This window comes from Eutrema salsugineum, unplaced genomic scaffold (genome assembly GCF_000478725.1).
Source record: "Eutrema salsugineum unplaced genomic scaffold, Eutsalg1_0 scaffold_18, whole genome shotgun sequence".
NCBI classification, from domain to species: domain Eukaryota; kingdom Viridiplantae; phylum Streptophyta; class Magnoliopsida; order Brassicales; family Brassicaceae; genus Eutrema; species Eutrema salsugineum.
The window spans coordinates 1,367,104-1,393,899 of record NW_006256846.1 but is presented as its reverse complement, the minus strand read 5'-3'; the positions used below and the strand labels follow the sequence as shown (position 1 = coordinate 1,393,899).

The following is a 26,796-nucleotide window of genomic DNA, read 5'->3' as shown; positions in this document are numbered from 1 at the left end:
AAAACTTCTTTCTTTGGTAAGCATTCAAATCTGGTGGCTCCACGCCACAAAAAAGATAGTTAACAATGTCAGAAAACCATGGTAAGCCCTTTTCTCTGATGGTGTTAGCTTGCTCAATCTCCAAATTAATACTTGATCACCATGAGTTGCTCTTCTGGCAATGAGTATTCAAGGGGATTTCAGAATCCACCCTTAATCTTGAAAGGTGATCAGCTGCACCATTTTCTATGACATTCTTATCTTTAACTTCCATGTCAAACTCTTGTAAGAGAAGCACCTATCTCAAAAGCCTTGGCTTGACATCTTTCTTGGTCATTAAGTACCTAAGAGCTGCATGGTCTGTATAAACCACTACCTTTGAACCAACCAAATAGCTTCTGAACTTATCAAAAGCAAATACCATGGCAAGCATTTCCTTCTCACTAGTAGCATAATTTTCCTGAGCTGAATCCAAAGTCCTGCTTGCATAGTATATGCAAATTTTTATCCTTCTTTTGACCCAAGACAGCTCACACAGCATAGCCTGATGCATCTGTCATTTACTTCAAAAGGCAAAGTCCAATCTAGAGCTTGGATTATAGGTGCACTGATCAGAGCCTGCTTGATCTAAAAGCTTCCATGCATTCCCCATCAAACACAAACTCAACTTCATTGCATAGAAACCTTGTCAATGTCCTAGCCATCTTAGAAAAATCCTTGATGAATCTTCTATAGAAGTCTTCATGTCCTAAGAAGTTACTGATTCCCTTGACCGAGTTTGGAGCTTCCAAGTTAACCATCACCTCCACCTTGGCTTTGTCCAACTCAATCTCTGCCTCTGATACCTTGTGTCCAAGCACTATCCCTTCTTGTACCATGAAGTGGCACTTTTCCCTGCCTCAAGATGAATTCTATGTGTGCATAGGTTGGGTGAGATACCTCTTATCTTATCCAATGAATAACCAGTGGCTTTCCTATACTTTCTCAATTCATTCAGCAATGCTTTCTCTTGATGATCTAGTAACCTATCATTAATGATGACAGGGTAAGAAGAGTTAGAGCCAAGGAAGCCATACCTGAGCCCTGTTGGTAGAGGCTTGAGCTCAACAGGGGCACTTTGGACTCATCCCAATCCACATTGAAGCTGTCTTGCTCAGCTGCAGCTCCATTGGTGTTGATCTCATTAGCCGGCTCAGCCTTTTCCTCAGCTTGTGAACCCACGGCCTTACACTCCTGTACTAGTCCCTGACTTGTTCTTGAACCATTGATACCCTGAACCTCAAGGCCGCTTGTCTCCAGCTCCAAGAACTCAGTTCTGAACCCACTTCCTTGTATTGATCCAAAACTATATTGTAAGCCTCACTTTCCTCAGCTATGAACCCATGTTCACCATACTCTTTAGTCAAGGCAACTTGAAGAGGATGTTCAGTGTTCAACTCTTCAAGAAGCTCATCAGCAAGCTCCTCCATAGTTTCGATATAGAAGATCTGACCTTCTATAGTGGGCTTCTTCATCATTTCCTTTATTTCAAACTTAAAAGTTTCAGACCCAAGGTGCAGCTCAATCATTCCACCTCTAACATCGATAATGGCACCTGCAGTAGCAAGGCAGGGACTTCCCAAAAATCAAAGGATCAACAGGTTTCTCATCCATTTCTAAGACAATGAAGTCAGTGGGGACTTCAAAGCCTCCTACATTAACAGGCAAATCCTCAGGTAAACCTATGGTAAGTCTCACTTATCTATCAGCTAGTATCAATGATATCCTTGCTGGCTTGTATGTGTTGAATCCAAGCTTCTTAGCAATAGAGTAGGGCATCAAACTCAGTGAAACTCCTAAGTCACAAAGGCAGCTAGCAAACTTCAAGAGAGATTACCTGAAACACTCCTCTAAGAGATTATTTATTCTCTCATCTCATCCTTTATTCTAGTGTCTCCCTCGCGGGTCCCTCACCTTTTAATGAGCTTGGAAATCTCCAATTTGTCCTTGTAATTTTGGCAGAAGTATATTATAAGAGAAAATTGAAAAATCGGCCAATCATAAATAAGCAGAGATAAACCAATCAAGAGCGGCGAAACAAAAATTCGTCCAATGAGATATAAGTATGAGTAGCCAATCAGAAGCGAGCTTCTCAAATTTTAACCAATCAGGAGCGTGTTGACATTTTTTAGGCGCCAAAAATTTAGCCAATCAGAACAGGTTGAAAGAGAAACCATTTTTGACCAGCTCGCTCGCTTCACCCCAGCGATCGCTAGAGAACGAATTCTCATAACTCAAATCCTTCTGGACATTTTGTCGCATTCATCCCTCATTGAAGCTTAATCGAGGTAATTGACATTATGTTGGATATTCTTTTTCATTTCGTGATTGGAAAGTCGTTGCCCTAGAACCACGATTGGGATTAAATTCGATTATTGAATAGGCAATGGTATAATATGGAAATTTTAATTGGTTGCTAATCGACTGGGTATGTATTGGATTTGGGTTTTAGATGCTGTAATTGGTTGCTAATCGACTGGGTATGTATTAGATTAGAGTTTCTCCACGAGTTGACAATTAGATCTAATTAAATGAGAGAGATAGAGTAACAATTGGTATTACCTGTGTATTCCTGGAAACAATTGGAAACATTTCTTATGCGACTGAGTATGGTCTATGTGTTATTTTTTCAGGTGATAATGATAACGAACCTATTTTTGTATTACGGGGGATATTATTCACTTTGGAGGATAAATGGATTTCAGCCCCAGCGTCCATGTATGGTATAATGTTTAAGTCATCAAGTTTGGAGGAGATTACTTATTCTGATTTAGTAGAAAAGATATGCACGAAGGTTGGGATTGTTGAATCTTCAAGTAAGTTGATACTGAGTTACATTCCGGTACTAGTTCAAACTCAGAAACAGTTTTATATTTCGAATGATGATGACCTAGCCGTGTTCCTGACCTCACTGGATAAAGAGGGACGCAGAAGTATTATTAATATAGAGGTCATCAAAGGTGTTGAAGTTGGAGAGGGATTTTCCAGAGTTGAGAGGGTAAGTTCAGTTGGTATAAATTATGGGGGGTTGCGTTTAGGTAATGGTGGATCAAATAATGGTGTACTTGCTATTTACACACGCAACTTTTCAGCAGGACAACAACATCAGGGAAAAGATGGTGATGATGTTACACGTGATGGAGAAGATGGTGATGATGGTACACGTGACAATGGAAAAGATGGTGATGATGTTTCCCGTGAAAATGTTAATGTAGTAGATGATGATGCTAATGCCAAGTTTGATAACGAAGAGGAGGAATACAGAGGGTTTGATTTTGATTATGGTCCCCCTCCTGAAGTTGTAGAAACACAACATTTTGAATGGGAAGATGGTATGAATCTGAGAGTGAGGCAACAATTTGCATGTAAACAAGATTTGATAGATTTAGTGTATAGAGCTTCACATCAATATTGTTTTGGTCTGACTATAAAGAATTAAGATAAGAGGCGATATGTCGTGAAATGGGGTGAACCAGGTTGTAATTGGTATTTACGAGTTTGGAAGGATGCGAAAACACCTGTTTTTCTATAATAGTATACCGGAAGATGCATACTTGTTCTCGGGCCAGTGCGAGTACAAACAGTAAACAAAGGAAAGGAACACCAGGATTAGTTGCATCTGTTGTTAAGGAGTTGTATCCAGGGCAATTAGATACACCAACTCCTCACGCTGTCATGCTTTTGGTTAAACAAAACGCTTCTGTGAGTGTGTCATACTCCACCGCATGGAGAGGAGTATAGCAAGCTAAATCTCTGGTTTGTGGTTATCCTGCAGACAGCTATAGAGATCTGTACTCGTATTTGTACATGCTACAGGGTGAATCCAGGAACAAAACACAAGGTGTTACTGGACGAACAAGGAAGATTCAAGTACTTATTTGTCGCTTTGGGAGCTTGCGTTGAGGGGTTTGTAGCTATGAGAAAAGTGGTAGTTGTTGATGCAACTTTTTTGAAAGCCGAAATGGGTTGTCAGCTAGTCTTAGCTGCTTGTCAGGATGGTAATCGTCACCATCATCCGATTGCTTTTGGAGTTATTGATTCAGAAAAAAATGACAGTTGGGAGTGGTATTTCAGGCAGTTAAAAACGGTTATACCCGATAATCCTGAGTTGGTTATTGTGTCGGACAGAAATTTAGGCCTCATTAACGCAGTAGCTGAGGTGTACACGGAAGCTAAACATGGGTATTGCACCTGGCATCTTTCACATAATGTGAAAATGCAAGTTTCAAGGGATAGAGAAATAGTTGCAGATACATTCATGGAGTGCGCAAGGCAGTATACAGAGGCCGAGTTTCTTGATCATTACTCGAGGATGGCATTAAAGTATCCTGCTGTGACTGATTATCTAGAAAGGCGTGTAGAAGTATCGAAATGGGCCAAGTGCTATTTTCCAGCAGAGAGGTACAATCTAGATACTAATAAACGTTGTGGAGTCCTTGACTAGTGTGTTTAAAGATGCAAGGAAGCTGCCATTATTACCTATGATAGATGCGATTGTTTACAAGTTGTGTGAATGGTTTAACAAGCATAGGAACGAGGCAGCTTCAACGCCACCAGTATGCAAACTGGTTGCCTTTGTGGAAAATATTTTTCACAGTAGATGTGCTGAATCTAAGAAGCTAGGTGTCACCGAGTTAAACATGATTCAGATTGAATACAGCGTGCTTGGATTAGATGGGATTAGTTACTCGGTAAGCTTGAAAAAAAACTTGCTCGTGCAAGCTTTTTGATAGACAAGTATCCATGTATCCATGCATTAGCCGCATTAGAAGCTTACATGAAGCGGCCAGACAGAGAAGTGGATATAAACGTGGAGGACTTGTGTTCGATGTATTATTTAACCGAGCAGTGGGCTTTTGCTTATAACAGAACCATCTATCCTGTTCCACATAAGTCACAGTGGGTTGTCCCCAATGATGTTAAGCAATTGAGCGCTTTGCCCCCGGTTTACGAGCCAAAAAGGGGGGCAAAACAGCAGAAAAGGCATCCATCCGTTGGAGAGCATCGACCGAAGTCGAAGAGGACGAAGACGAGTAATAAGCGTCGGCCGGAATCTTACAAAATTTATAGCTATTTTATTGGAGGTGAAAACGCTGGAAGTGAAAATGCTGGAGGTGAAAATACTGGAAGTGAAAATGCTGGAGGAGGTGTCTCGGGTGATAACGTGGTTTAGTTTGGAAAATGGAGAGATATGTTGGGATTGTATTACTCGGAAATACTTAGTACAACCATCTTTGGATTTAGGTTTTATGTTGTGATTGTATTACTCGGAAATTCTTAGTACAACCATATTCATATTTGGATTTAGGGTTTATGTTGTGGTTGTATTACTCGGAAATACTTGATGCGGTCAATAACTTCAATCTACGTCTGGTTTGAGTTAATGCGGTCAATATCTTCAAACGACGTATCGTTTCCCCCAAACGTGATAAAGCGGATTGCTATTTAACGTGGATCCAAAGAGTTTCTGAAACACAATCTCATTCATATACAATGGCTAGGCAAAGCGGGTTTTCTGATTTACCCATAGAGATGAAAAACGAAATATTAAAGAAGGTAGTCAGTTTTAGCACTCGTGATTACTGTAGGGCTTTAGTGGCAAGTAGGGATTTATACCAGATCTCCAAGGATCCAATCTTCCTTCGGACCGTGGATTTGCTAAGCGTGCCCAGACCTTGGTTCTTTGATATGGCATGGCTGAAAATGTTCAAGGACAGATGTTTGGCAGAAGGTAATCCTACGGCTCTATTTGAAAGAGGTCTTTCAATTTTTTTCTATGACCATGATATAGAGGCAGGGATGGCAATGCTTAAGGCGTCATCGGAAGCGGGATTCTCGTTGGCAAAATATTGCCACCAAATGCTTGTCCTCATCATGTCTGGATGCGACTTGAGCTTAACATCTGTCCCAGATTTTACACGGGCGGAATCAGAAGAAATGCGGTTACGACTTCAAAGAGCAAGCCCTAGAGGACCCCCATATGTCACTCCAGCACAGTTTGGAGAGAGGATTACATTGGTGGTGGACAAAATAAATAACTTGCATTGTGGAAGTGGAGACATTCACGCAGTTATAATAATGATGGGATATGCAGACGTGCCCTCCGATTGGTGCGATTCTTGCCACTGGACAATGGAGGCGGCAAAATTCCAGTGGGATATTAGAAATCGCTTCGTGAAAGAGTGGCCAACTTGATCCATCAGAGTGAAATTTTGTTTTTGTTTTATTTAAGTATTACTCGTATAACTTTGTAAAAACAAATTAAAGGGAGAGAAAGAAGAAAAAACTACGTGGATAATGAGTAACTAGAATTATTAGTACAAAGACGTTAAACAAATAATTGTTGTTCTGTCATTTGTTGATGAGTATAACTACGCTCTAGTTATACTCATTTGTTGTTCTGTCGACCACAAATAATTGTGAACTGGGTGGAGAAGCAAGAGCGAAAAATTTGTGAAAAAGAAAAGTGAAAGTAGTACTTTTAGGTCAGAGAATGTCGTGTAAAAGTTAAAAACACGATGGAATGTTCGTCGGAAGAAGAGAAAGGTGATCATGTGTCAGATAGAATATTATTATAATAATAGAAAATAAGATTAAAAGAGACCCGTTTCCAGGTGACGTCGTTTTGAAAAAATTAACCAACCCTTAACCACCAATAGACCAATTTAAACCGATTTCATAATTTGGAGATTGCTAAATACGACCACGATAAGAATCAGTATTTTAATAATGGTCGTTTTCATGCTAACACTGACAGGGATAAGTAAAGAGTGTTTTAAACTATTAAGAGTAATGAAGAAATAATACGAATCTCACCACACCCGACACTTAAGGCAATCTCCTTCTATAGTGACATTGTCATGAACTCCTAAACTAGGACGAAAGATCGTGCATCAATCCACAACTTAGTCTAGAAAATTCTCACCAATGCACAAAAGATACTAGTGCACTTTTTCCGTCATGCAAAACTTAAACAATCTAAATCTTGATTCCAATCAACTAGCTCTCTACATTCATTAAGTTCAATAGTGAGTTCTCATTAAGACATCATCCTGGGTAGACGGCGTTTTGATATATCATGGTTTTTATGGTTTTTGACCATGGTATAAGTCTTATTTATAGAGTCTTTTTAGTGTCTTTTGAGTCTTTTGGAGTCTTTACAGGTCATAGGTACGTTTGGAGGTTAATTGGTGATTTTGGAACACTTTGGAGCTAAATAAGGATCAAATTCGTGAAGGATGGATTATGTGCTTTAGTGTCGTTCGACACCATGGAGAGTGACGCTCGACACCGATCGCAGAAATAAGGAAAACGCGATTTTGTTTCCTGTTTGAAGAAGGAATTGAGCCCAAAAGTCTCTAATAATTACAAGGAAGCCCAACACGTGATTTTTAGTATTTATTAGGGTTTTTAGCCACCAATATCGATACCTGAGATTTTCTTAGAGAGAACTTTTGTTTTTGAGAGTTTTTGGGGAGACAAGTCTGAAACTGTGTTCCGGAGAGAGAAGATTTTGAACCCCTCTTTATTAATCTATTTACTGCTTACTGCAATCTATTCAATTATGTTTATTGCTTCAATCTTCATGTCTGAGTAGTTTGCCTGTTAGGTTTAGGGTTCTCATAAAGGATTTCTTTGGATGTTGGACTGATTGATTAATTAGGGTTCATAATCTATTTAGTTCTTCACCATAGGTTGTTCTTAAAGCTAATTCTGGACTGGCCACCTAGAACTTAGATCTTAGGTTGCTTAACTGACACGGAAGTGTAATTGAATAACTGGAAAGAACCTAGGGTGAGCAAAGTAGCTATTCACAAAGGAATTTGGTTTAGATACTTTGTGAACATATCGAACTTGAGCATTAAAGCTGGTTTAAATCTTTAGGGTTTGCAAAGGAATTTGGAATTCTAGGATTTTAACTTAGATAATTCTCACAACGGAAGTTGGTTAATTATAATTTTGAGATTCGAGTTCAAGAACCGTGCTTAAACCTGAACCCTGATTAATCGATTGTTCTGCATTCATTGATTTCCTGAGAAATGCCCTAGATCTAATCTCCACCCATCTGAACTTTACAAACGTTTTTACTGCATTTGTTTATCTTTATTTTCATCGCTATTTGCATTGCTATTTCTCGTCTCTGTGCTTCGACCCCTACATATTACAACTGCACATCTGTGCTCTTGCAGAGTAGCTTAGGGATTAAACTTTGAGCAGATCAAGTTTTGGCGCCGTTGCCGGGGACTTGATTTTCGCCATTAAAAGTTCTTGAGTTTCGACTAATTTTTTTTTTTTTTTTTTAGTGTCGAGCGACGCGCGACACACGTTGTTTTTCTTAATTTTATTTTTACTTTGTTACTTACATTGCTCTTTCTCTTTGTCTCAGAAACCAGCAGAGATGGAGAACGCATTGGCATTGGTTTGTGATTATGCTGGAGTCTGGAGAGACCAAGAAGGTCATGTGTGTAATGAGAGAGGCCAGCGACTTGATGGAGAGGGTAACATCATCAGGACGCTGGGTAACTACAACAGGCCTGAGCAATTCTATGCAAATCGGTCCGCGATTCGCGCTCCTGCATTTCATAGGAACAATTTTGAGCTCAAGCCTGTGTATTACACTCTTGTGGGTCAGCATCCTTTCCATGGTCTTTCTCATGAGCATCCGATGGATCATATTGAGGGATTTGAGGACTTGGTCACCAGCATCAAGTACAATGGAGTGTCCAATGATTTCCTTTTCTGTAAGCTGTTCCCATACTCTCTTGCTAGAGAAGCAGCTAACTGGCTGAAGCAGTTGGAACCAGGATCACTAACTACTTGGGAGGAGACCAGAAACGCCTTCCTGCACAATTTCTATGATGATGCCAGGTCTGAGGAACTGAGACTCAAAATCTCAACGTTTTCTCAAGGACCAACTGAAGCATTCAAGGTGATAGTAGGAATTTTCAATCCTTGATCAATTCCTCAACTACTCATGTCATTGTAGCACTTGAGGTATCAATCAAAATGGAGAGATTCTAGACATTAGAACTATGAGGAGCTATCTTAATTCAAGTCTAATAAGCAGATGAGTTGGTAACAAGGTGATCTAAAAAGATAAAGCAAACAAGAACAAGCAGTAATTAAGAATTAAACAAGCAAGAGAAACTAAACAAACACTCAAATTCAAATAAAGAAAAAGTTAAACCTCTAGATGTGATCATTGATCAGGGTGCTTTACATGTGAATTCATGATGCTAAGCAAACAATGCAACACTTGCAATTCTTTAGTCTAGACTTCCAAATCAGATTAATTCATTCTCATGACAAAAATCCCTTTGTTAATTACCAATTTAAGACTAATTCCCATTAGATGAATAAACAATCAACAAGCATAAGGTTCCAAGTCTAAAATGACCAGACAGCCTCTTTGTGCATCAAAATAAGAGCTAAGAAAGACTGAATCTTATACAGAAAGATAAAGCAAACATCACATGATCTCAAATTCCAATTAACTTAGAACTCTAATCTAGATTAGTCCTCTCATGAAGGCACTAACCTCTACACTAATCCATTTTCAAACCAAATCATCATTTGTGTAATATGAATCAATGAGCATTAAGGAACAGTTCTAATATGTCATTCATGCATTTAACAATCATTCCCATGATGAAAAAGGCATAAACCCTTAAATTAGCTTATTCAGGCATTTCATCAAACACCTTGTGGGTGGAGAAATGTCTAAGTTCTAGATCAAGCTTATAATGAGAGATCTAGCATTAGGATCAGCTAACTAAGGAAAGGAGAAGAGAATCTAAGCTTAAACAATCATTAATCTACATCTAAGCACCCTAATCTACACACCTAGAAGCTTAAAAGAAGACTACTCACTAATCATGATGAACACACCATTTCCTTTGCAAGAGGTGATGTTAATCATGATTAGAAGCAAAGATAAGAAGATGAGATGATAAGAAACAGACTTAGATTGATTAAATCCTTGAGATATCTCTTAACAAACTCGTTTTTGCACTAAAAAGGAAAGAAAACTAGAGAGAAAACCAAGCTCTCCCTTTGGAAAAAAACCTTAAAAGCATATATAGTGTCTCTTGCGGACCGGGTCAGCTCAGGACAAACTAGGTCCTGACCCGGCTTTGATGGATAGTGGTGTGGTTTGCCACGGTCAGATGATGCTTGGCCAGACCGTGGCAAACTGAGAGTGTCAAAGTTCTTGGACAGATTCTTCATGATCAAGGTTGCCATGGCTTGATTTACACTATGTCTAGTGGCCGTGTCTCTTCCTTTGTGGGTTTGGGTGATGAACTTCTTGGATTGCCACGGTCTTGATCTGGACCGTGTCATGTTGGGCGTGGCAAGGTGTTGATCATTCGATGATTGCCACGGCCTGATGTTTGGCCGTGGCATTATGGGCGTGTCAAAGATCTTCATTGCTTGCCGTGGTCAGGTTCAAGGCCGTGCCTCAAGACCATGTCAAATCCGGAAAGTTGGCTTCATTAGTAGTACCTTGCCACGGTATGATGTAGACCGTGGCATTCTCACAGTGTCAATCGCCGAAGATGAGTAAAAAGTTGCCACGGCCAAGTCCTAGACCGTGACATTGAGACCGTGCCAATCGCCGAAGATGAGTAAAGTCCTTCCCGGCCAAATGCTACTTTGCCACGGTCAAGTGTAGACCATGGCATGAAGATCGTGTCAAGTGCCAAAGGACTGCAATTAAGTGCCACGGTCAGGTGTGGACCGTGGCGTTCCGTCGTGGCATCTTTCCCTTAGCTCGCATCGTTCAGGGCTGCTTGGACCTTTTCGCATTCCGGGAGGCTTAACTTACAGGATATTGGTCCGAATTGTGTGATTCTGGTTGCGGAGGACAGAATACTTATATATCTTCAACTTTGGTGAAGGAAGCTTCGGTGCTTGGGAAGTGGAAGGTTTCCTGGAGTGCTCATCTTCGCAGTGTATTTACACGATCAGGGAAAGGCGTCTAGACATGTGTCCATTCCGGAGACCGTATCGTCTTGTTCATAGCTCCGAATTGAATGATCTTGGATGTTCTGGAAAGAGGACTCGAATATCTCTGATTCTCATGAAGGCCCCGTAAAATGAATCGGTCTGGAAGTGCACCGTCCTTTGCATTCTTCGGAGCTCATCGGCTTGGTCCAAAACGGCAGAGAGACCGGAGTTTCTTCCGACGAGCTTAACTTTCTGCTCACGCGTCCGAATTCCATGATTCTACTTGCTCTGGAACCGTTATCCAATCCTCTCTAACTTTGATGAAGCACCCGACAGCTGAATCGGATCGGAAGGTTCCCCGGACAGGCGATTTTGTAAACATGTATGCACCCGAAGATTTTGGCCGAGGAATCATTAGCCGGTACGCATTTTGGCCGATAAAATCCACCCGCGGTACGTGAGAATGGCCGAGAAAAATCTTCCTGGTGCGTGAGAATGGCCGAGAACCTCCAAAAACCCAATTCAACATTTTTTAAGCCTTGGTCACCATTCCACTTCCTGGATTCATCTTTTCAGCTCCAAATAGCTCCAAATACACCTGATAAACACTCAAAACATGCAAAGACTCATTGGGACCTAATGCAACTCCTAAGTTCTATAAAAAACCCTAAAGACCTAAAATCCATGAAATAAAACATGATTTGGAATGAAAAATGCAACCTAAATGATGCAAATTATGAACATATCAACTCCCCCACACTTGTCCTTTGCTTGTCCTCAAGCAAACAACAACAAATGAGAGAGAGAGGTTGAATGCATGGGAGTTCACATTTCCTTTTTGAGAGAAGTGATCACAATGAGAATTCAAGTTCATGCTCAATTATGCAATGCAAAGCCATACTCAAATATATATCAACTCAGCAAGGAATCTCCACAAGTTCTTCTCTCTCTCAACTCTTTCACATTCATTAAGCTTTTATCAGGTGAATCTCATGATGCAATGTTTAAACAAGCTGGCTTGGCTAGGAAGAGGCTATGAGATTAAAATGATCTCATCAGTGTTCAAGCGCGTTTAATGCAGCAAAGGGATCTCTCTATGAATGATCAAACTTTGGCAGAATGCTAAAGGTAAAAAGCAACCTATGCATACAAGGGCAAAGACTCATCACACCCCACCCTCTACTCAAAGCTTTCTCACTTGCTCACTCTCTCAAGAACCTCACTTTTCACACTTATCTTCCTCTCACTAGGGGACTTACTTTTCACTTTCACTCTCAAGTCTTGGAGTTCAAACTTTACACAGCTCTTTTTCTTTTGCAACCTCTAGCCTCTTTTTTTCTTTTCTTTTTACTTAGAGGCTAGACTCTTTCTTTTCAACACCAGAGCTCACTTTCTTTAACTCAAAACTCCAAGACTGATTTCTTTTTCTTTCATTCCCCTAGCTATTTCCACTCTCTCTTTTCCACTCATCTCACCTTTTTCCACTCACCAACAAGTCTTTTCCCCCACACTTATTCCTCACCAACACTCTCAGTTCCATGATGTTGGAACACAGCACTCAATGAGACCTGCCCTTGTCACTCTAAACCTAACACTTCCTGCTAAGTTTGATCCAAGGTGGCCTTTCTCCACAATGTGGTACAAGATACATAACTAGGTCGACAAAAGGGAAACAAAACCCTAGCTAAGAGACCGTTGGGAAAGATACAAAAGAGAAGAGATCCCAATACTGATAGTGACAGGCCTGCGCAATAGTCACATGTCTAAATAAGGTTCTAACTACTTTCTCTTTGACTTGTTTTCCCTCCAGCGGCTACATTGACTTTGGGAATGCTTATTGGACTTCTTGTTGGGCCTGGAAACTCCTTGTAGGATCAGTACTAAAGACCGGCCCTTATTATTTACCACTTAGCCAAATACTAGTCTCGGTAATGACATTGAGAGATCATACCGAGCTTTGTATAATGTCTAGTGTTTTATTGGTCTTCTCAACACTCCCCCTCAAGCTTAGCGATATACATGTTATTACTAAGCTTGAAGACCCATAGCACGATGCCTCATTAAAACCTTGACATAGAAAAACCTCATGGGATAAAAACTATGCCAAGGAAAAAGAGTACAAGGCCTATGGATCAGGGAGCATCAGATCAGACATGAGCGAGATCGACTAGCCCCAGTTTGCTGTAGATGTGGTCACAAACTCTGGGACTTGCTGCTTTGGTAAAAATGTCGGCTAGCTGATCTTCACTTCGAGTGAAACATGGGAGTATTACTCCTTCTTCAATCTTCTGCCGCACCTTATGACAGTCTATCTCGATGTGCGTGGTCCTTTCATGAAAGACTGAGTTATTTGCAATGTGAATAGCCGCCTGATTGTCACAGTGGAAGGTCATGGGACCTGGAGATTCAATGTTGAGGTCTTTGAGTAGTGCTTTGAGCCAGGTGAGCTCGTTTTCGAGTTTCTTCATAGCTCTATACTCTGATTCAGCACTTGAATCGAACACCACCTTTTGCTTCTTGGTTTTCCAAGTCACCAAGTTGCCTCCAACGAATGTGCAATATCCAGTAGTAGATTTTCTATCATTTCTATCTCCAGCCCAATCAGCATCGCAATACCCAACAATCTCGGTGTTATCATTCTTTCCCATCCAAATGCCTTGGCCAGATGATCCTTTCAGGTATCTTAGGATGCGTTCCACTAAGCTCCAATGGTAAATGGTGGGGTTTTGCATGTGTTGACTCACCTGATTCACAGAAAAACACAAGTCAGGTCTAGTAAGTGTCAAGTAGATCAGCTTACCCACAAGCTTGCGATATAGTGGTATGTCTTTGAACGGCTCATCTGATGTCTCCCCCTTTCGAGTGACCTTGTAACCATCTTCAAGAGGTGTTTTGACCGGTCTGGCTTCAGAGAAACCTGTATCATGAAGAAGATCGAGTGTGTACTTTCTTTGGGATAAGAAGAGGCCATCCTCAGATCGGCACACCTCTATTCCTAGAAAGTACTTAAGTTCTCCAAGATCTTTAATATCAAAAACAGATTTGAGAAACTCTTTAGTGGACCTTATACCTTCTTTGTTGTCTCCTGAGATGATAAGATCATCAACATAGATCAGAACAACAACAATACCTTGTGAACTTTGTAAGGTGAATAAGGTGTGGTCGGATTCAGATTTCTTAAAGCCATGATCCCGGAGGGTGAAGCTGAGCTTGTGATACCAGGCCCGTGGAGATTGCTTGAGACCATATATGGCCTTCCTCAGTCGCAAGACTTTTCCGGGTGCGATGGTATCCTCAAGCCCTGGTGGCGGCTTCATATATACCTCTTCCTCAAGCTCTCCTTGAAGAAAGGCATTCTTCACATCCATCTGCCACAGCTCCCAAGACAAGTTTGTAGCTAAAGAGAGAATCACTCTCACCGTTTTAAGATTGGCCACTGGTGCAAAGGTATCAGTGTAATCGGCTCCATAGGTTTGAGTGAATCCTCGTGCCACTAATCTTGCCTTGTGTCTTTCTATTTCACCATCGGTTTTGTATTTAATGGTGAAAACCCACTTTGAACTAACTGCTTTCTTGCCTGGTGGGAGCTCAGCTTCATCCCATGTATGATTCTTTACCATAGCATCTTTTTCGGCCCCAATTGCACCAATCCATTCCTCCTTATCTTTAGCCTCTTCATAGCTTTGAGGAATGAGGTGAGTTTCGATTTTGCCAAGAAACGCCTGGTGTTCCATCGGTACAAGGGCAAGAGAACATTTCAGTTGAGCCGGATGAGAAACAGCTTGGTTATTATAATAAACAGCTTTCCTCAGTCGTGTACTTCTTCTCAGAGCTGGGACAGGTTCCTCGTGCACCTCATCTTGTATTGCTTTCCTCAGTCGTGTACTTCTTCTCAGAGCTGGGACAGGTTCCTCGTGCACCTCATCTTGTATTGCCTCTTCATCAGGTTCAGAAGCCAGGTCATTTGTGCCTTGCTCCACATCATCTTGTTGAGGTATTGGAGTGGCTTCAGGATCTGATCTCTGATCTTGGAGCTCGGTGTCCACAGGATTGTTCTCATTACTTGAGCTTGGGACTGATGGTGGTGTAGAGGTGCCCAAATTTCCGAGATGATCTAGGAGGAAACGCAGACTAGCGGCTCGGTCACTGGGTGATCTTGACAGATCTTTAAGACTCTCCCAATCCTTGTTAGTGTAGAACCCTTGGTGTTCAAGAAACCTCACATCCCGAGACACAATAGTTCGATTGGTGGAAGGTTCAAAGCACTTATAACCCTTTTGAGTCGTTGAGTAGCCTAAGAACATGCACTTAGAACTCTTGGCTTCTAGCTTGTTCCGGTGTTCTCCTGGTATCAAAACAAAACAAACACATCCGAATACTCTTAAGTGATCAATAGAAGGTTTGGTTTTGTTAAGTACCTCAAATGGAGATAGGTCTTTCAAGACTTTTGTAGGTATCCTGTTAATGAGATAACATGCGGCTAGAACTGCATCTCCCCAAAATCTCTTAGGCACATTGGTGTGGAACATCATGGACCTAGCCACCTCCATAAGATGCCTGTTCTTCCTTTCAGCCACCCCATTCTGTTGTGGTGTATAAGGACAACTTGTTTGGTGTATGATGCCGTGTTTTGCAATGTGCTCTTTGAATCGATGGCTAGTGTATTCTCCTCCATTATCTGATCTCAAAATTTTAAGCTTGGCATTGAATTGATTAGTGACATAATTTTGAAAATTCAGAAATGCATCAAACACTCTATCCTTTGAAGGAAGAAGAGTAACCCAAGTATATTTCGATTTTTCATCAATAAAAGTGACAAAGTACTTGTTGTTATCTCTAGATGAGCAGGGTGAGGTCCATACATCTGAATGAACTAAGTCAAAACAATTCTCATAAATAGCCGATGATTTAGGAAATACACTTTTGCAATGTTTACCAAGAATACATGCTTCAAACTTGAGTGATCAAAAGAAACATGAGGTAACATTAGTTCTAAAGCCCGAGAGTGGGGATGACCTAGTCTAGCATGCCACATTGCATTCAGACAAACAGAAAGACAAGAGTTAGGCGATAATAAATCAGAAGTGCTTGGTGATAAATCTTCAAGAACATAAAGTTCATCTTTAGTTCCACCTCTGCCAAGCACTTTTCCATTCTCAATATCCTGAAAATAAACCTCATTAGGACCAAATATAGCTTTGCAATTCAGATCCCTAGTAGTTCTTTTCACAGATAACAGGTTTGAGGTGAACTGATATATTCATAAATTGCATCATTAGGTGTACATATTTTAGTCCAAATCATGTATTATCTCATGCATTTTAGGTCTTTAAGCATTGTTTTAGGACTTAGGAGATTACATTAGGTCCAAGAGAGTTTTGCATGTTTTGGAGTGTTAAACAGGTGCTTTTGGAGCCAATTTGGAGTGGAGGATGTGATTCAGATGAAGAAATGGAGTTGGAATGATCAAAAATGGTAAAAAGGAGCAATTTTGGGTTTCTCGGCAAAATGCTGTACTGAAAGTCGAAGATCCTCGGCCAAAATCCTTCCCGCGGGTAGCTTTCTCGGTCAAAAACACGTACCGCGGTCAAGTCTCTCGGCCAAAAATCCCGGGTGCAGATACATTTCCGAAATCGCGTCACCGGAAAATCTTGCCGGCCGATTCAGCTGTCGGAGTCTTCATAAACGTTGGAGATAACTGAGTCAAGAGTTCAGAACAGTTGGAATCAAAGCATTTGGCCCACGGATCTGAAAGATATGGTAATCGGAAGACAGACCTCTCTCGCATCCATTCCGGAACAATCCGATACTCCTGAATGATCGCCTGTCCGGGGAACCTTCCGGTCCGATTCAGTTGTCGGGGGCTTCATCAAAGTTGGAGACGATTGGATCATGGTTCCATAGCAAGTGGAATAATGGAATTCGGACGCGTGAGCAGAAAGTTGAGCTCCTCGGAAGAAACCCCTGTCTCGCTGCCGTCTTGGACCGACCCGATGAGCTCCGAAGAATGCGAAGGACGGCGCACTTCCAGGCAGATTCAGTTTCCGGGGTCTTCATAAGAATCAGAGATTTTTGAGTCCTCTTTCCAGAACGTCCAAGATCATCCAATTCAAATGTATGAGCAAGAATTTAACGTCTCCGGAATGGACACATGTCTAGACGCCTTTCTCTGATCGTGTAAATGCATTGCGAAGATGAGCCCTCCAGGAAGCCTTCCACTTCCCAAGCGCCGATAGTTTCTTCACCAAAGATCGAGCTGAATGAGTTATCTTTCTCATGGAACTGGTTTCAGGTCATTTGGAGTTACGAGCTGAAAGTTACACTGAACAGAAGAGAAGCTGCTCAATTCGGGTTTTAAGAGATGCAACTGTAAGCTAAGTGCTGTGTCCTACCTCGGCGTGAATACCTCGGCATGTATGCCGAGGAGGCATGTTTACGAAGCCTTGGGACTATACCTCGAGGTAGGACTTCGGCCTTTCAACACCGAGGCTCCCTTGATCACCAAAATGATCCCCAAACGACTAAGTGTTGAAGCAGACCTTGGTGTGAACCCTTCAGCATGCTATGCCGAGCTCCTATGTTACACAAACCTCGGGTACCAGGCACCTCGGCATGTATGCCGAGGTCCTCATCTCTCCAACCCAGATCACAAACAAATCCTCTTCACGTTTCAAAGCTTTAACCGGATCAAATGCCAAGTCTCATGCATGTTCTTCAAGTGTTTATCAAAGTTTCAACCCAGCACATGACCCCCTGGTGTATGGCCCTCGGTGTGAGACTTCTTCAGATGGCGAGGGGTGGCTCCAGAAACCCAGAAAGGGCGGGTCAGTACCCAGTTTGTCCTGGGCTGACCCGGCCCACACCCTTTTATATAAATAGTTTTTAGAGACTAAAACCCTAGTTATGCTTTATCTTATCCTCTAATCTGCCTCTTTTTGTTTTCTCTCTGCTTCTTAGTGTAAAAACGAGTTTGATCAAGAGATATCTAGCAGATTTAATCATCTTAAAGCTGTTTCTTATCATCTAATCATCTCATCTCTGCTTCTAATCATGATTAACACCACCTCTTGCAAAGGAAATGGTGTGTTAATCATGATTAGTGAGTAGTTATCTTTTAAGCTTCTAGGTGTGTAGATTAGGGTGCTTAGATGATCGGTTTATGATGTTTAGGTTCTAGATTCTCATCTCCTTTCCTTAGTTAGCTGCTCTTAATGCTAGATCTTTGCACATCACTCTGATCTAGACCTTAGTCATTTCTCCACCCACAAGATGTTTGATGAAATGTCTGAATGAGCTAAGCTAAGGGTTTATGCCTTTTTCATCATGGGAATGATTTGTTAAATGCATGAATGACATATTAGAACTGTTTCTTAATGCTCACTGATTCATATTTCACAAATGATGATTTGGTTTGAAAGTGGATTAGTGTAGAGATTAATGCCTTCATGAGAGGATTAGTCTAGATTTGAGTTCTAAGTTAATTGGTTTTGAGATCATGTGATTGCTTGTTGCTGCTTTCTGTGTAAGATTCGGTCTCCTTGAAATAGAAACCGTTTGGTCATTATTAGACTTGATACTTTATGCTTGTTGATTGCTTGATCTTGCTTAAGGTGAATTAATCTTGATTAAGTGATTTACAAAGAGTTTATTGTCATGGGAATGAATTAATCTGCTTTTGAAGTCTAGACTAAAGAGTAACTTGCATTGCATTATTGTTCTTAGCATCATGAATAAATCTCTAAAGCACCCTAATCAATGATCACATCTAGAGGTTTAGCTTTCTCTTTGTTTTGAATCTGAGTCTTTGTTTTGTTGTCTTGTTGCTTGTTCTTAAATTACTGCTTGTTTTTTTTGTTTACTTTATATTTTAGATCACCTTGTTACCAACTCATCCGCTTGTTAGACTTGAATTAAGATAGCTCCTCATAGTTCTAGTGTCTAGAATCTCTCCATTTTGATTGATACCTCAAGTGCTACAATGACATGAGTAGTTGAGGAATTGATCAAGGATTGAAAAATTCCTGCTATCATGAACTTAGGCATATAAAACGCTTTAGAGTTCTTGTTAAATAATCGCAGGTCACCAGTTCCTTCTACAGGTATCTTATCACCATTAGCTATAATAACGTTACCTAGTGCTGGCTCTATGTTGTTTAACAGGTTTGAGTTACTAATCATATGGTGAGATGCTCCTGAATCTACAACAAGAGAAGTACTAGGTTTATGAGTATAGAAGGTGATACCAGATTCCTTTAAAGAGGCAATGGCTTTGATGACCGCCTCCAGGTCTGCTTTTCTAACAAAATCTCCAGATGCAACCATGGCCACCTCGTCTCTTGAAGTAGATGGACCGGTTTGCCTGAGAGTTTCCGAGGACTCACAAGCCACATTGCTCCTAGATTCCTTGAACTTGCTCGGTTTGAGGTGTGGATGCAAGATCCAGCATTTCTCCTTAACATGACCTTTCTTTTTGCAGTGTTCACAGTAAGGCCTCTTTTCTTCTTGCTTAAAGACGCCTTTGTTGGCAGTGAGAAGCTCTCCTTTTCCACCAAATAAGCCGAAAGTGCCTTGCTCCTTTTGGATTCGGGAACAAACATCTTCAAGGCTTGGGAGTTTGTCTTCTCTGAGAATATGCTTAATGAGATCATTAAAGATCGGGTTGAGAGTGAGCATGAGTCCGAAGACCTTGTCTTGCTCGCGCCTTTCATTCAACACAGCCGGGTCAAGAGTGGCTGGTCTTAACATCTCCAACTCGGCCCATAGAGATCTGAATCTCCCAAAGTGTTTTGTGAACTCCATGTCTTCTTGGCTTAAGGCATTGATAGCCTTCTTGACTTCAAAGACACGGTTAAGATTAGAGATATTGCCATAGACATTCCTTAGAGTCTCCCAAAGCGCCTTAGCGGTTTCGCAATAAGAGTAAGACTCAAGTATGGCTGGCTCAAGAGAGTTCTGGATCAAGCCGAGGACCGTTTCTTCTTGGAACCACTTCACTTCTTCAGGAGTGGCATCAGCTTCTGTTCCTTCACCTTTGGTAGCTCCCTTTGGTGTTTTGTCTTCCAAAACATGGTTCCAAAGCCCTCGGCCACATAAGGCAGTTTTAGTGGTTCTAGACCACAGGAGATAGTTTTCTCCTCTTAGAGTAACAGGAATGACAACGGATTTGGAGGTCTCCATAGACAAGTCGCTCGACATGAGGAGGAGGAAAGAATGAGGGACCGAAGGATAAAGCTTTTATCCACCGGGTAATAAGAAGTCGTAAAAGAAGAGAATGAAGAACAGGAAGAACACGAGAGATGAAGAAGGAGTATGGAAGAAGAATTTTGGAAAAAAAGAGTTTTAGAACGAGACAATGAGGATCATTGCTCTGATACCATGTGAGAATTAAAGAGTGATAAGGACATAGTTGCGGAATAGATTAAGGGACATAACGATAATAAGAGAGACTTTAGAGAGAATGTGAAGAAAGAAGAGATTCTATATTCAATTGTCTCCACAATGTGGTACAAGATACATAACTAGGTCGACAAAAGGGAAACAAAACCCTAGCTAAGAGACCGTTGGGAAAGATACAAAAGAGAAGAGATCCCAATACTGATAGTGACAGGCCTGCGCAATAGTCACATGTCTAAATAAGGTTCAAACTACTTTCTCTTTGACTTGTTTTCCCTCCAGCGGCTACATTGACTTTGGGAATGCTTATTGGACTTCTTGTTGGGCCTGGAAACTCCTTGTAGGATCAGTACTAAAGACCGGCCCTTATTATTTACCACTTAGCCAAATACTAGTCTCGGTAATGACATTGAGAGATCATACCGAGCTTTGTATAATGTCTAGTGTTTTATTGGTCTTCTCAACAATAAAAGCATAAGACAGGAGTGAAAGGCAAAAGCAAGAAAGATGCAAAATGAGAAATAAAGAACTAGATGAATATGTACAAGGAGTTTGGAGTGTTACCAGATTTGTTTTTGATGGAAGGGAGTAGTGGAATTGTGAATCTCAGAGGGCTAAACATCACTGGAAGTGTCCAAGTTTTGATGTTGCTCCTTGCACTGATCTGAACGTGCTTGTAGTGAGGGGTGGAGCTCGTTTTTGTGCATTGTTCCTCTTGCCACCCCCTGTTGCCATGGTCTGGAAGCTCCTCTGGACAGCCCGTGGCATTCTTTTTTTCTTCCTCTAACACATTGCCACGGCTTGGATGTGACCGTGGCAAAGAGACCATGGCAAAAGCCGAAGGTTCTGCTGCCTTAAAACATGTTGCCACACCTTGAATCTACCCGTGGCATTCCTCCCGTGGCAAAAGCCGAATGGTGGTCTATTCAAAATTCAACTTGCCACGGTTCAATTCTGGGCGTGGCAATCTCCCCATGGCAATCACCAAAGGTTGGCATCCAAGAAAAAGCCTCATGCCACGCATGGGTCAAGCAGTGATTCATGGTCATGGAAAACTGTGAACTTAGCCAAATTTTGCATTTCCTTGCATCTTGTCCACCATTCCTTGAGGCCAAAGAACACCAGGTCATCTGTAACCTGAACACACTCCACAAGACACATCAAAACATCCTAAAAACACCAAAAGAAAGCATTAAAAAGAATATTTACAAAGGATAAGCTTGGGGTGTCTCCCAAGAGCACTTTGTTTAAAGTCACTAAGTTTGACTTCTTACACTCTTTTTAGTGAGGGAGAGGAGGAGCTTTGATGCTCCTTGTCTTGTCCATGAATTCAAGCATGAGGTCCTTGTTCATCAGCTCTTGGACACCATCAGATCCTTTGTCTATGAGCTCTTGTGTGAGGATTGCCCTGACTTTTGCAAAAGGTTTTGATCCTCCAATGCCTTTAACCTTGTATTCCACAGCTCCACCATCAAACTTCCATGGAGTGAGCTTTATCACCTGAGAAGAGGACCCAAGAGTGAATGATTTGGTGCTTGTTGGGTTCTTGTCTTGAGACCCTGAACCATTGATTTTGTTGCTGCTGACCTCCTTCTCACTTGGTGTGGGAGAAAAAGATTCCAAGCAAGCTTCATCATCACTAAAGAAATCTCCTTCAAACTAAAGATCAGGTCTTACTAAGGATTCTTTCTTCTTCTCAACAGATGCAAGGGGTTGAGCTTCTTCTATAGTTCCGATACTCCCCACATACTTCATCTCATAGTGTTTCAACTCATAAGAATCATCAGATATAACCCCACAAAACCCAGCAAGAGGAGGTTTAAGGGGATAAGCTACTTCATCATCTACCTTAGTAAGCACCACTCTTTGAGTATCAAAGTCCATCCTTGCTCCTGTGGTGTTCAGAAATGGAGTTCCAAGCAGAAGAGGTAGCTCTTTGGTCTTTTTCATCTTCATGACTACAAAAACAGTTGGAACTGTGCATTCACCAATCTTTAATGGGTAGTCTTCAAGGATTCCATATGGCGTCTTTGAGGATGAATCTCCAAAGGTAATTGACATGGGGTGATTCTTAAGACTCTTGATCCCTAGTCTCTCCACCATGTTTAAAGACATTATACTGATGCTTGATCCAGAATCACATAAAGCATTGTCCACTTTCAAACTTCCAAGAGAGCATGAGATGGAGAACTTTCCTGGATTACCTAGCTTGGGAATTGATTTGGGTTTCACCCTTGTTGAACCAGTGCTAGAGACTCCATCAGATGTCCTTCCTTGAACCATTCTCTGATCCTTTCTTTCAGTAATCTCAGAATCATTCTTTCTCATATCAAAAGAAGCTGCCTCCCCACCTTCTTTCTCAATGTCCTTATTGAGATCACTGAACAGGAATTCAAACTCATCTATGATGGCGTCCTCATCATCTTTTGTCAGGCATTTTTCACTTGAGACATTGCCATGGAGAAGGTACTCAATTTCTTGGACAGCAGCATGATTCTCATCATTTGAGAGGATTGCATTGCAGTATTCTGTTTGATGTGCAATTGATGTCCCTGGTAAAGATCTTTGAGCTTAAGAACTGCAGTGGCCCTTGTTGTTCTCTAGAGTCTTGACTTTGGAAGCCAAGGTTGAAAGTTGAGTTAGAAGATCAGAATAAGTGCAATCCACCTTGTTGTTAATCTCTGCCATTTTCTTGTTGAAGTCTATGGCACCACTTTCTTGACCTTTGAGGATTTTCTGGAGCAGGTTCTGCACTTCTTGATCCTTATTCTCTGAGTTCTGTTGGAGACTTTGTTGTTGGGGAGAGACAAAACCTTGTTGTTGAGTGTTTTGAGGATAGAAGTTCTGGTTTGGGGGATTCTTGTAGTAGGTAAAGCCCCTTTGGTAACCTTGTTGGCCACCTACAAAGTTCACCTCAGCTGTGATGTCTTCCCTTTGAAATGTGTCTTTAAACACATGATTCACATCTCTAACAAAGTTGGCTGACTGATGAGAAGCTAAGAGAAGTGTGTCTAGCTTCTCATTGAGAGACTTGATGTCTTTCCTTGTCCTTTCCTCTTCAGCACTCACAGCTCCTCTTGAATTCCTTTCAAAGTCTGATCCATAAAGCTCATCACTCTGAGCTACATTCTCCACTAGGGTCATGGCATCATTGACTTCCTTGGTCATGAAATTACCATTTGAAGCTGTGTCCAAGAGGAGTCTGACCTTTGGTAAAGCACCTCTGTAGAAGGTACTTAGCAGCTGACAATCTGAGAATCCATGGTGAGGGCATTGCATGGTATACCCTCTAAATCTTTCCCAAGCCTCACAAAATGATTCATGGTTCTTCTGAATGAAACTTGAGATTTCATTTCTTAACCTTGCTGTTCTTGATGAAGAGAAGAACTTGGTTAGAAATGCTCTTTTGCATTGCTCCCATGTTGTGACTGATCCTTGAGGTAGAGACTTTTCCCACTGATGAGCTTTGTTTCCTAGAGAAAAAGGGAACAGCCTCAACTTGAAACTGGCCTCACTCACTCCATTCATCTTAGTTAGATCACAAACTCTATCAAAGTTGTCAATGTGATCTAGTGGGTCTTCTACTGCCAAGCCATGGAACCTGTTTGATTGCACCATGTTGATCAAGCCAGACTTGATCTCAAAATCGTTTTCAGGTGTTGGAGCTTGAATCCCATGTCTTTGACCCTGAGCATTGGCTTCATCACCAGCTCCCACAACTTGTCTTGGACGTGGAGGTGGGTCTTGCTGATTCTGGTGGTTTCCATTACCACCATAAGCCTGTTTCCCTTGATCCATACCCAACCTCTCAATGTGCTCAGCTCTTTCTCGTTGTCTTCTTTCTTCACTTCTGGTGTTCATACACCTGAAAACAAAGACAACACTTGAAAGGTAATCAGTAAAACAAAAAAAAAATGACTTGATCTCAAGAAGATCCAAAGTCCTAATGCTAGAATGAATCTCCAATTGGCAACGGCGTCAAATTGATAGTAGGAATTTTCAATCCTTGATCAATTCCTCAACTACTCATGTCATTGTAGCACTTGAGGTATCAATCCAAATGGAGAGATTCTAGATACTAGAACTATGAGGAGCTATCTTAATTCAAGTCTAATAAGCAGATGAGTTGGTAACAAGGTGATCTAAAAAGATAAAGCAAACATGAACATGCAGTAATTAAGAATTAAACAAGCAAGAGAAACTAAACAAACACTCAAATTCAAATAAAGAGAAAGCTAAACCTCTAAATGTGATCATTGATTAGGGTGCTTTAAATGTGAATTCATGATGCTAAGCAAACAATGCAACACTTGCAATTCTTTAGTCTATACTTCCAAATCAGATTAATTCTTTCTCATGACAAAAATCCCTTTGTTAATTACCAATTCAAGACTAATTCCCATTAGATGAATAAACAACCAACAAGCCTAAGGTTCCAAGTATAAAATGACCAGACAGCCTCTTTGTGCATCAAAATAAGAGCTAAGAAAGACTGAATCTTATACAGAAAGATAAAGCAAACATCACATGATCTCAAATTCCAATTAACTTAGAACTCTAATCTAGATTAATCCTCTCATGAAGGCACTAGCCTCTACACTAATCCATTTTCAAACCAAATCATCATTTGTGAAATATGAATCAATGAGCATTAAGGAACAGTTCTAATATGTCATTCATTCATTTAACAATTATTCCCATGATGAAAAAGGCATAAACCCTTAAGTTAGCTTATTCAGGCATTTCATCAAACACCTTGTGGGTGGAGAAATGCCTAAGTTCTAGATCAAGCTTATAATGAGAGATCTAGCATTAGGATCAGCTAACTAAGGAAAGGAGAATAGAATCTAAGCTTAAACAATCATTAATCTACATCTAAGCACCCTAATCTACACACCTAGAAGCTTAAAAGAAGACTACTCACTAATCATGATGAACACACCATTTCCTTTGCAAGAGGTGATGTTAATCATGATTAGAAGCAAAGATAAGAAGATGAGATGATAAGAAACAGACTTAGATTGATTAAATCTTTGAGATATCTATTAACAAACTCGTTTTTGCACTAAAAAGGAAAGAAAACTAGAGAGAAAACCAAGCTCTCCCTTTGGAAAAAAACCTGAAAAGCATATATAGTGTCTCTTGCGGACCGGGTCAGCCCAGGACAAACTGGGTCCTGACCCGGCTTTGATGGATAGTGGTGTGGTTTGCCACGGTCAGATGATGCTTGGCCAGACCGTGGCAAACTGACAGAGTCAAAGTTCTTGGACAGATTCTTCATGATCAAGGTTGCCATGGCCTGATTTACACCATGTCTAGTGGCCGTGTCTCTTCCTTTATGGGTTTGGGTGATGAACTTCTTGGATTTCCACGGTCTTGATCTGGACCGTGTCATGTTGGGCGTGGCAAGGTGTTGATCATTCGATGATTGCCACGGCCTGATGTTTGGCCGTGGCATTATGGGCGTGTCAAAGATCTTCACTGCTTGCCGTGGTCAGGTTCAAGGCCGTGCCTCAAGACCATGTCAAATCCCGAAAGTTGGCTTCATCAGTAGTACCTTGCCACGGTCTGATGTAGACCGTGGCATTCTCACAGTGTCAATCGCCGAAGATGAGTAAAAAGTTGCCACGGCCAAGTCCTAGACCGTGACATTGAGACCGTACCAATCACCGAAGATGAGTAAAGTCCTTCACGGCCAAATGCTACTTTGCCACGGTCAAGTGTAGACCATGGCATGAAGATCGTGTCAAGTGCCGAAGGACTGAAATTAAGTGCCACGGTCAGGTGTGGACCGTGGCGTTCCATCGTGGCATCTTTCCCTTAGCTCGCATCGTTCAGGGCTGCTTGGACCACTTTGCATTCTGGGAGGCTTAACTTCCAGGATATTGGTCCGAATTGTGTGATTCCAGTTGCAGAGAACAGAAGACTCATATATCTTCAACTTTTGTTGAAGGAAAATTTGGTTCTTGGGAAGTGGAAGGTTTCCTGGAGGGCTCATCTTCGCAGTGCATTTACAAGATCAGGGAAAGTCGTCTAGACATGTGTCCATTCCAGAGACCGTATCTTCTTGCTCATAGATCCGAATTGAATGATCTCGGATGTTCTGGAAAGAGGACTCGAATATCTGATTTTCATGAAGGCCCGGTAAACTGAATCGGTCTGAAAGTGCACCATCCTTCGCATTCTTCGGAGCTCATCGGCTTGGTCCAAAACGGCAGCGAGACAGGAGTTCCTTCCGACGAGCTTAACTTTCTGCTCACGCGTCCGAATTCCATGATTCCACTTGCTCTGGAACCGTGATCCAATCCTCTCTAACTTTGATGCAGCACTTGACAGCTGAATCGGATCAGAAAGTTCCCCGGACAGGCGATTTCGGAAACGTGTCTGCACCCGGAGATTTTGGCCGAGGAATCATTAGCCGGTACGCATTTTGGCCGA

General features: G+C 41.4%; 1 non-coding gene across 1 annotated transcript; it reads left to right on the top strand.

Annotated features, from left to right (window-relative positions):
* Nucleotides 1–23,614: 23,614 nt before the first annotated feature.
* LOC112087411 lies at nucleotides 23,615–23,721 on the top strand. Its single transcript, XR_002900092.1, has one exon. It is a non-coding gene; the product is annotated as a small nucleolar RNA R71 (small nucleolar RNA).
* Nucleotides 23,722–26,796: the final 3,075 nt, after the last annotated feature.